Source organism: Dipteris shenzhenensis, chromosome 3, assembly GCF_047967505.1.
Source record: "Dipteris shenzhenensis isolate YYH24624 ecotype China chromosome 3, Dip_SZ_1.0, whole genome shotgun sequence".
Taxonomy (NCBI): Eukaryota; Viridiplantae; Streptophyta; class Polypodiopsida; order Gleicheniales; family Dipteridaceae; genus Dipteris; species Dipteris shenzhenensis.
The window spans coordinates 1,549,336-1,561,500 of NC_141598.1; positions in this window are offsets into that span (position 1 = coordinate 1,549,336).

Genomic DNA, 12,165 nt, shown 5'->3' on the forward strand with positions numbered 1-12,165 from the left:
AAGAGAGAATTTGAGAAAAAGAAAATAGAGAGAAGTTTTTAAAAAAATTAATTAAAAAAGGAAAGAGTAATAAAAGAAGGGTCAAAGGAGATAAGGAGAAAATGGAATATAGGGTGTTAGGGAAACATTATGGGGAAAAACCAATGGCAATAAAGGGGAAAATAAAAAATTAGAGGAAATTTAAGGGAAATTTTAAGGGGAGCTAAAAAGGAAAATTTAAGGGAAACTATAGGGTAATTTTAAGGGAAAAATAAGGGGAGAGAGAGAGAGAGAGAGAGAGAGAGAGAGAGAGAGAGAGATTAGGAAAAACAAGGGAGATTGAGAAAAAATATGGAGAAAATTAGAGACAAATTAAGGGGAGAAGAAGGGAGTTTGAGGGAAAAGAAATTAGGGAAATTAAGGGGGGTTGGCAAGAGAAGATCTAATGAGCAAGTGGCCAAACCAATGGAGGAAGGGATTGTGTGTGTGTGTGTGTGTGTTTGTGTGTGTGTACCCACCTTTGCCCCAGTAGGATACAACGCACTAGGTGAGACACTAGGTCATCACCTAGTGTAATGACCTACTTTCTACCCGAAGAGAATAAGAAGTATTGAGAAGTGTAATTTAAAGTAATGGAAATGGAAGAGAAGTACTTGAGTGAGGTGGGTAAACAGTATGGAAGAAAATGGTTTAACAGATAAATGGGTAAGTTGTCGTTATAGTAATATTAGGCAAGAAAAGGAAGTGGATAGTTTTGACAATAATCTAGATTAGAAGAGTTTTATATAAGAAGGGAAAAATAATAACAAGGTAAGTGAAATAAAACAGTGTTGCTCAAAAGAGACATGGAAGGAGTCAAAAGGCCAAAAAGCCATAATGACTTAAATGTATTGTTTGGGATGTGGGAGCCGAAATAAGGGGAGGGCTAGAGAGAGTTTTGATTCGGAGCGTGACATCTGATGAATAATTCTGCAAGGACAAGAGAGGGATTACAAAGATGTTTATTAGAAAAAATAAAACAAATAAAGAACAACTTAAAGAAGGGAGTCAAGCAACCAAAATGACCTTAATGACTAAAGTGTACTATGTGCAATCGTACAAAGTTGCAGGGGAAAAACCTCTGTGTGGAAGATTTTACAACACCCCTTTGCATAGTGAAAAGACAAAAGAGCAAAGCTAGGACTAATTGCATTAACGAAAAAGTTTGTACAAGTAGAAAGGGGGAAATAATAGAATAGTTGGGGCGGGGGTGGGGGTGTGGGGGGGGGGGTTGGTGGTCTAGAAAATCAAAAAAGAAAACATAGGACAAAGTTAGAGTAATAATAGAAAAAATAAGGAAAATTTAGGGAAAATTAGGGAGTGTTAAAGAGAAAAAAAGGGGGGTTAGGGACAAGATAGGGAGACATTTAGGAAAAAATATTATTAGGAAAATTAGAGGAATTTAGAAAGGAATTAAAATAGGGGATCAAAAATAAAAAAAACTTGGATAATAGAAAGGATAAGATCATTTCAAATTTGTTTTAAAGGAAGGAAAAAATTAACAATAAAGGAGAAGGAGGGAGAGTAATAAACAAGGGAGTTTAAGAATTTAAGGAGACCCTTTAAAGAGAGAATTCGAGAAAAAGAAACTAGAGAGAAGTTTTTTTTTTATTAATTAAAAAAGGAAAGAGTAATAAAAGTAGGGTCAAAGCAGATAAGGAGAAAATGGAATATAGGGTGTTAGGGAAACATTGTAGGGAAAAACCAAGGGCAATAAAGGGGAAAATAAAATTTAAGGGAAATTTCAAGGGGAGCTAAAAAAGGAAATTTAAGGGAAACTAAAGGGCAATTTTAAGGGAAAAATAAGGAGAGAGACAGAGAGAGAGAGGGGGGGGGGGAGGGAGCGAGGGAGCGAGGGAGGGAGGGAGGGAGGGAGGGATTAGGAAAAACAAGGGAGATTGAGAAAAAAATACGGAGAAAATTAGAGACAAATTAAGGGGAGAATAAGGGAGTTTGAGGGAAAAGAAATTAGGGAAATTAAGGGAGGTTGTCAAGGGGAGATCTAATGAGAAAGTGGCCAAACAAATGGAGGAAGGGATTGTGTGTGTGTGTGTGTGTGTGTGTGTGTGTGTGTGTGTGTGTGTGTGTGTACCCACCTTTGCCCCAGTAGGATACAACATACTAGGTAAGACAGTAGGTCATCACATAGTGTGATGTCCTACTGTCTACCCGAAGAGAATAAGAAGTATCGAGAAGTGCAATTTAAAGTAATGGAAATGGAAGAGAAGTACTTGAGTGAGGTAGGTAAACAGTATGGAAGCAAATGGTTTAACAGATAAATGGGTAAGTTGTGGTTATAGTAATGTTAGGCAAGAAAAGGAAGTGGACAGTTTTGACAATAATCTAGATTAGAAGAGTTTTATATAAGAAGGGAAAAATAATAAGAAGGTAAGCGTAATAAAAAATGTTGCTTAAAAGAGACATCAAAGGAGTCAAAAGGCCAAAAAGCCATAATGACTTAAATGTATTATTTGGGAGGCCCATGGGAGTTGAAATAAGGGGAGAATTGTAGAGAGTTTTGGATTCGGAGGGTGACATCTGATGAATAATTCTGCAAGGACAAGAGAGGAATTACAAAGATGTTTATTAGAAAAAATAAAACAAATAAAGAACAAGTTAAAGAAGGGAGTCAAGCAGCCACCAAAACGGCCTTAATGACTTAAGTGTACTATGTGCAACTATCCAGAGTTGCAGGGGAAATGACCTGTGTGTGGAAGATTTTACAACACCACTTTGCATAGTGAAAAGACAAAAGAGCAAACCTAGACAATGAAATAAGACCAATTGCATTAACGGAAAGGTTTGTACAGGTCGGTGAATCCTTGTTTATAAAGGAAACTAGCACTGGGCATTTTTATAGAAATGACTTTGTGGAAAGTGTATGGAAGTTGAGCTTGGATAAGTCTTGGCAAGCATCACTTTTATTGAAGAGGGGAGTTTGCCTACCTACCACCATCCAACGAGCAAAATAGTGAGAACTAGTTTTGACTTTAGTTGGGAAGACAGGTGTCATAAACACCCCTCCCTTGTTATCAGAGTCACAATAAAAATCAATACTTTACCATACACTTATCAAACTTTAAATGTAAAAATGAGATTTGTTTGGGTGACACGATCAGTATAGAGAGAAATTATGAACCTTTGTAGAAAGGGGGTTGTAGGAAGGGGGGGAGAATTTTAATATTATTTAATAAAAAAGGAAGGAGGAGATTATAATGAATGAAGTAGCGGGAGGGGGGAACGGGGAACAAATTAGTACTTTACCATACACTTATCAAGCTTTAAATGTAAAAACAAGATTTGTTTGGGTGACACGATCAATCTAGAGAGAAATTATGAACTTTTGTAGAAAGGGGGTTGTGGGAAGGGGGGAGAATTTTACTATTATTTAATAGAAAAGGAAGGAGGAGATTGTAATGAATGAAGTAGCGGGAGGGGGGAACGGGGAAAAAATAAAAGTAATTTCATTATAACTAGAGAGGTCTTTGGATTTTAATTTTAAAAAAGGGAGCCCCAATTGACTTTAATGAATGAAGTAGGGGAGAGGGGTAGTAGAGAGAGAGTGAGAGAGAGAGAGAGAGAGTTTTGGAGAGAGGGAGTGATAGAGAGAGGGATTTTTTAGGGAGAGAGGAAAAGGGGAGAGAGAGAGTGAGAGTGAGAGAGAGAGAGAGAGAGAGAGAGAGAGAGAGAGAGAGAGAGAGAGTTTGGAAGAGGCTAAGAGGGAATAAATAGAAAGGGAGAGAGAGAGAGAGAGAGAGAGAGAGAGAGAGAGAGTGAAAAGCTTGAAAGGAAGAAAAGGTGTTAGGAAGGGAGAAAGTAGAAATAAAGGAAGAGAACAATTAAATAAGGGATTTTGATAAAGCTTTAGAGAAGGGTGGGAGAGGGTAGCACAAGAGTTTAAAGGACGAGGTTTGGGGGGGTTGAGGGGAGAAGACAAATGCATAAGTTCAAAGGGAGAGGAAAGGACCTATGCGTGTCGTGTCCATTTATGCGAGGGGCATGGATGGAAGGTCACATAGTTCCGATATCATGAGGATGGGAGGCATGAGTAAGTGGTAGGCCCTGAGAAAGGATGGTTGAAGGTACTGCTAGTAAAGAAGGTCGTGTGAGGGAGTACATTTTCTAGCACGCGGTGCAAGGGTTTAAATAGCTGGGTATTGGGTGTAGTCTGTGGTTGGGAAAGAGTCAAAGTGCGTGCACAAGTCAGGGAAGATAGCGAATAGGTGAGTCAGAGAATTAAGGTGAGGGGCGGCCGGTTAATACTATAGTTTGCAGCAATGCAGTCGGGGAAAATAGAGTATGATGTGGTCTGGCAATCATGTGGCATGGAGATCAAGAGTTTGGAAGCCCAAGGGACCAAGGAGAGCCTCTACGATAGTAGGATTGAATGAATGATTGGGGAGAGGGATATATTAATAAGGGCTTAGGATAAACGTGGGAAGAGAGAAGAAAAAGAGGGGGGGGGTAACCAAAAAGGTGTGAAAGAGTTTGAATTTTAAGAAAAAAGTAGAAAGAGGGAAAATGGAATAGTTGGGGTGCAGTGGGGGGCAGAGGGGGGGTCTAGAAAATCAAAAAAGAAAACATAGGACAAAGTTAGAGTAATAATAGAAAAAATAAGGAAAAAACTAGGGAAAATTAAGGATTGTTAGAGAGAAAAAAAAGGGGGTTAGGGACAAGATAGGGAGATATTTAGGAAAAAATATTATTAGGAAAATTAGAGGAATTTAGAAAGGAATTAAAATAGGGGATCAAAAATAAAAAAACCTAGATAATAGAAAGGATAAGATCATTTAAATTTTGTTTTAAAGGAAGGAAAAAATTAACAATGAAGGAGAAGGAGGGAGAGGAATAACAAGGGAGTTTAAGAATTTAAGGAGACCAGTTAAAGAGATAATTTGAGAAAAAGAAATTACAGAGAAATTTAAAAAAAAATAATTAAAAAAGCAAAGAGTAATAAAAGTAGGGTCAAAGGAGATAAGGAGAAAATGGAATATAGGGTGTTAGGGAAACATTATGGGGAAAAACCAAAAGGGGAAAATAAAAATAAGGAGAAATTTAAGGGAAATTTTAAGGGGAGCTAAAAAGGAAAATTTAAGGGAAACTAAAGGGGAATTTTGAGGGGGAAATAAGGAGAGAGAGAGAGAGAGAGAGAGAGAGAGAGAGAGAGAGAGAGAGAGAGAGAGAGAGAGAGAGATAAGGAAAAATAAGGGAGATTGAGAAAAAAATACAGAGAAAATTAAAGACAAATTAAGGGGAGAATAAGGGAGTTTGAGGGAAAAGAAATTAGGGAAATTAAGGGGAATTGTCGAGGGGAGATCTATTGAGCAAGTGGCCAAACTAATGGAGGAAGAGAGAGAGAGAGAGAGAGAGTGTGTGTGTGTGTGTGTGTGTGTGTGTGTGTGTGATCAAGATATGGTACTAATAAGGTACTTACATAATGATATGGTGCTCCAAAGTAAAAGAAACACTAAATGCAGACATGTTCTTAAGTTATTATGAAGACATGTTCTTAAGTTATTGGGCTCTATTAGCAACGACCCTCACTCTTTGTCTACAAGAACTTCTTATTGAAACACACTTATAGGGGATGCATGATCTCCATTACATTTTCAGTACAAACTTATTAATGCATAAGACATATACTTGTCTTATTATAAATACATGAAGAGTTACACAATTAACCTTGTGATAAAATAACATAGGGTCAAAGAAAGGTTAGCATAGTGCTTGCATGAATACCCTTTTATAATTAAATACCCTTGCCAAAGGTTCAATTAAAGGTTAGCATAGTGCTTGCATGAATACCCTTTTACAATTAAATACCCTTGCCATGAAATAATGCTAGCAAAAATTAAGTGCCTCGATTATAAGAAACTGAATAATTGGTGAATTGGCCAATCAAGAAATATATAAGGATTTGGTGCTCCAAATGATTGGCGATTGATGCTCCAAATGATTGCAAAATAAGCTTGCATAAAAGATATGTCAAGAGAGGAAGATTGAACAAAATTCATGAAGATGCTCATGGAAGTCAAATCATCATGAGTGTAAATGTGAGCATATGGGCGATTATTTAGCCATGCTAGAATGCTCCCATGAAAATGTGGTATGAGAAAGATGGATGATCGGCTGGCAAAATCAACATATGCACTATGGGCAATTGATTAAAGAACGTTACAATGACTTAGTGCACTCCCACAAAAGAATGGTGTGCAAAAAAATCAACTACCTGTAGTCGGTTGGTTAGCCCATTGTTACAAATGCCTATATAAATAGATAATTGATCTATCACTTTCCACATTGTTCTTTGCTATTGGAGTCCATACTATAATGCTACAGCTATGAAGAGAAACAATGGTAGGTCTTCAAATATTAATATTAGCATCCCTAAGTATGCTCTTCAATTATGACGATGGAGTAGGTACCTTAAACAAATTCTAGTTGTCACTCATATTCATTAGCATAGGTACACAATAAGGCTTGATCGTGGCAAGCTTAGAGCATGCCGAGTACTTATGAATGGAAGGGAGCACCAACACTTACATTGGCTGACTACTAGTGGAGTCTAGGTGTATTCTGCATGGCAGCCGATCAAACACACATATTTGGGTCTTTATAATATCTCTTCCTCACAACAAAATTGACGAGAATGTTGTGTAGGCTTGGATTGTCAAAAGGCATGACGATAGAAGACATCGGGTATTTCTTGTTTGCTCCATCAACTTATGTATCATTATGGCCTCCGCTTGCTCAATCAACTTACATATCTATGGCACACATATTTTGCTTTTTGAGGCGTTGACTAATGACAAGTACGATGAGATTTCCATGCAACACTACTATCTAAGCGATACATCAACGATTGAGGACTAGTGTACTACACGATCATGTCTTCACATTTGAATGAGTCTATCTTGCAAAACAAAACAAGGGATGTTGCTTGGCATTCTGGGCATTTCTTTTGGTCATATATTTAATAAGATCTAGCAATATGCTTTTCGTATAGCTTTAGTTTTGGCTAGCGATCATATGACCTTATGTATGAAAAACGTTTGGTTTTACCTTTTTTTTTAGGGCAAGATTGAATGCCTTTAATTCAATGATTTAGTTGCAAGGTATGAGATGCGACACATCTGCTTGAGGATTTCATTAGTGGACAATATGAGGATTTAGTTAGTGGCCAATATGTTTCATAGTCCCCAAATACATGGAGTGTTTTCTAACAAAGATATGTAGGATTGTGCAAAATTCCCAAATACATGGGATATTTCCTACAAAGATATGTCCCCAAATACATGGGGAGTTTTCTAAAGAGACATATAGGCTTGTGCAAAGTAAAAATTGGGTGAGCATACTACTTTTTAAGTGGTAAAACAACCACTTGCACATCAGTCATCATAAGTGGCTCTTTTTGAAATATGACTTCTTGTGTGTTAGCTTCTTTCTGGAACATATGCAGGCTGATGACTCAAACACTCAATTGCCTTATATGTACCTCATGCTTAGGATATTAGTTTGATTTTCTTTGTTATTGCACTTGATATTATGACATTGATAACAAGTGGAGCTGTGCATTGAGGCCTGCAATCCCACAAGAAAAGGTTTTTATTCTGACATATATTTTTGGTGGATGGATGCAGGTGAGTGGAGCTCCTTCAATTTCATTTACAACATGTTATTAGTTTATCAAATTGAGTTATCCTTGCTTTTGTGTGTATATAATGTAGACCCCACATGCTGAGTCATGTTTATTTTGTAAAATGCTTTTGAGTAATCTCTTTGTTTAAAGAAGTGAATGCAAGTGTGTCTGTCTTTGAAAGAACACACACACGCGCGCGCGCGTGCACGCACATGCCTTACTCTACTTTTGTTATGTTATTCATTTCCCTACATCACTAGTTTGGTTTGAGATTATATTTAAAACTCGTTTTCCTTTTATACATCCATAATAGCATCAGAGATGAGCATGCCTTATTTCAAAGTCAAAAAACTCATGTCCTTAAACTGACATGGCTTTCAAGTAGCACAATGCAAAAAGAGGTGTTTGCATGATAAAGTTTGTGTTGACATTATTTGATGTACATTAGAAATGTATTTCTCCCCAAAATATTGGTGTTTATGCATACTTAAGCAGTGATAAAAAAATACTTTATATGATCGATCTTAAGATCATCCTCTCTTACCTAGTAGTATTATTTATCCTTCTGATTTGAATATCTTTTTGAGAAAGCTTGTATGTGTGTAGATTTACATATATAACTTTTACTATTTTACAACCTTCATATGTATATATCCATGAATAACCCTATTTAGCGTTGTTATTATATGTAAATCAGCTAGTATAGCCTATTGTATGTTTTTATTGCTCACCAAATGTGATCAAATCCATTTTGAATGCTTATTAAAATAGCTAAGACAACTACTTTGATGTACTACATATTTTTTGGCTAATTATACAAGCTCCCTGCATTACATATCTTTAAATTATATGAAGGAGTAGTTCTAGCTCTCTTAAAATTACTTTCTTTCCTAAGATATTTCTATTTTAAGGATCTACAAAATCACAGAGAAGGTGTCTTTTTATTACTTTAATCAGCATTGCAACATTGTAATGAATTTGCACCTATCTTTAAAATAGTAAAGCATGTATACTTCGTAAGTTTTATTGAACTAACTTTTACAAATTTGACCATCAAGGGGTAAATCAGCCCTTGATTGTTCACCATTGAATCGGAACTCAACTATTGTTGAGAGGGGTAAAATTGTATTTATTGAACCAAAGGAAAACATAAAATTGAAAACTTTTGAAGATTGTTAATAAAAAGATAATCACATAAATAGGGCTGGACATTGAAATTGCTAAAAAAGGTCATCATGCTAAATTAGGTCTAATGCAGATGCTACTATAGCATATGCTGAAATAGCTAGTTGATTGTTAGTGCCATTTGTTGAGCTGACTTCCACTGCCTACCTAGGTATCCATCTGCGTTGATCCACCTACATGCACCTGAGTGCCAATGCCTACCCAAGTATCCATCTACAATGATCCACCTACATGCACTTGGGGTTTGGAATGGTGCATGCAACTCAGTCAGAACTAGAAGATAGTGCTTCCAACAAAATTTTAACAACATCTAGTTTAGCCAAGTACCTAGCCTAGCCTCAATCCAATTCAGTAACTTAGCACTAAGCTCACATTTCATACACAAACCATCCCAAAAAATGCTATGAGTTTTGATGGAGAGATGGGTGAAAATCCAAATCTTGGAGCCTCCATGGCTCCTAACTTTACCTCGGTTTGACCCCATTTCCCCACTCTTTCTACCTCAATGTCTCGGATTTAAGAGACTTTTTCCAATATCATGGAAAAGGTTCAGGTTGAATGACCCTGCAAAGATGATGAATCCATTTTCTAGGTAGAACAAAGTGCTAGAAGAGCTACAAGGCCCACCCCAACTAGCCATGATAGAGGCTATGTGGAGTGTAGCAATTCCCACCATACCAATGAGTACTAAAACACACATGTACACTTCTATAAGCCAAAGGATGCCAAGTGACTATCGGCCCCAAAATGGGAAAATGTTTCGATAAGGTGATTATTCAAAATGGTTTCGATGAGGACAAAGCCACCTTGTCCACCTCATAGTCTTCTAGTCGTACTCCAACCGCTAAAAGGAAGGGATGATACTTGCGGAGCGCTAACTTATAGGAAGCCCACGACCCCCAAAGGGCAGGGATAATACCCAAAACCTCTCATTGAGAAACAATGCCTTGCCAAGGCACAATACTTGGTGCAAGACTACCAAGAAAGATTAGATACTGGCCCAAGTCAAGTAAAGGAGAAAACACCATCCATCCTAACTCTACCAAACTACTAATAGAGCCCCCAAATCCTCCAATGTACTCAAAAGACTGGATGAGGAAGGTACACAAGGTCCATTTACAGGTTTAAAGAGCCAATGTTAATTGGTGGTGAACCAATCATGCAACCCCAAGATGTGGCTGGACTAGCTACATTCTTGTCCTGTGAGGCCAAAATGCCCATTGCAAGTCCGTTATTACGAGGAAACCCAACTTGTTGGAGAGATCTCTCCAAAAATCAATTCGTTGGGCTAGTATTTTGAGAGTGATGACACTAATGCAATTCTTCCCATCTCCAAGATAAGAATGCTATGGCAACCTTGGATGGAGGAAGGTATAGTCACTAAGCAATGGTGAGCCATGTGTAAAATGGAGAGCACAAACTTTCTGGTCAAATTAGCTAATGGAGCTACAAAACAACTGGTAGGAGTACTAAGGGATATCAAAATCAAGACCTTTCGATTGGGAGAAAGGGGGAAAATCCAACCTTCATTGCCTTAGTTAAATCGGTGATACCACCGCACAAAAGTTAGGGAGCAAGGCTAAATAAATTATGGCTTTGATAGGATCTCTAAAAACATCAGAAGGGCCCTTGTAGGAGGCTAAACCCTTGCAAGATGTTAAGGCCCCTAAAGCTAAAAGCAAGAAAGCCCCTACTATAAAGAAGCTAGTTGCCACCCAAAAGGACTTGGATGATGATGAGGATGATAATACCACAACTTACATCGAATCCCAAAACATTTTAAGTCATACAGGGTTCAAGACCAAAAGATGCTCCTAAAGCAAGCCAAAAGAATGGTGGAAGGAAACTAGCAAGGCTCTGACAATCCAACCAAGGTGAAAGAGGTGAACCTAGTGGCAATAAATGAGGACCCTTAACAATTCTACATTGATGATGATCTTATGCCAAGACAAGAAGAGGTCCTAACTTATTCCCCCAAGAATATGAGGATTGCTTCACATTGAAGTATTTTGACATGAAAAGGATATCCCTTGAAGTGGTAGACATTCCATCCCTATGATGGATAACATGAGACCTATCCAACAAAGACCACCCAATGAATCCCAAATATGCATTGGTCATCAGAGAAGTGATTCAAAAGTTCATTGACATCCAGTTCACATATGAAATTGAGCATACGGAATGGGTGTCTCCAATCATCATTGTGATTGAAAAGAATAGCAAGATTTGTGTGTGTGTGTGTGTGTGTGTGTGTGTGTGTGTGTGTGTGTGTGTGTGTGTGTGTGTGTGTGTGTGTGTGTGTGTGTGTGTGTGTGTGTGTGTGTGTGTGTGTGTGTGTGTGTCTCTGTGTGTGTGTGTGTGTGTGGATAATGTTGCCACACATCGAGATCATTACCCACTTTCCTCGATGGGTTTTTTGACTGCAACTAAGTGTTTATCACCAACATAAAATAGATTTTGCCATTGAATGGGGAATATTCGCATTTATATTGATACCTTTTGGACTCACTAATGCCCTAGCTATATTCCAAAGGTTGATGAGAATATCCTCTAAATAACACTTGAGGGACTTCTTAGAAGTGTTCATGGATGATCTATGCATTCATTCAACATGGGATGACCACCTTGGATATTTCAAGCTAATCTTCACAAGGTGTTGACTGGACTCAATTTCCCTTAACCTCCTTAAATGCCAATTTTGAGTAAAACATGGGGTGATATTGGGACATGTTGTATGCAAGAATGAAATCTCCGCAAACTACAACAAGATTAAGCTCATTTTAGCTCTACCACCCCAAACCAATGCCAAGGGTATACAACACTTCACTGGGGATACATACTATTATAGGATATTTATGTATGGCTATGCCGAGATTGCTCACCCACTGTATAAGCTTCTTATTGTATTTATATAGACCTTGAAATGCAAAGCCTCATTTGAGACTCTTAAGCTTGCACTAGGCTCAACTCCTATATTGCGGACACCATTGGAACTTAAAATTCCATGTACATATAGATGCCTCAAAGTTTACAGTTTGGATGCACGTTGGCACAACTAGGCGAGGATAATTTGGATTACCCTATATATTTTGCAAGCCACCAACTTAACTCCAACTTAATGACATGGAGGGAAGGCGTCTCAATGGTATCCACTGTGAAAAAGTTATGCCACTACTTGTTGGTGAACAAATTTGTGTTTGTAGACAATCAGGCACTTCTCTTTTTAGTAAATAGACCATGTAACTGAAAGTGTGGATGATGATGACAGAGAGCCAGCAACAACCGACATCGATGTGACAATCTCCATGATGCCCCATCATTAC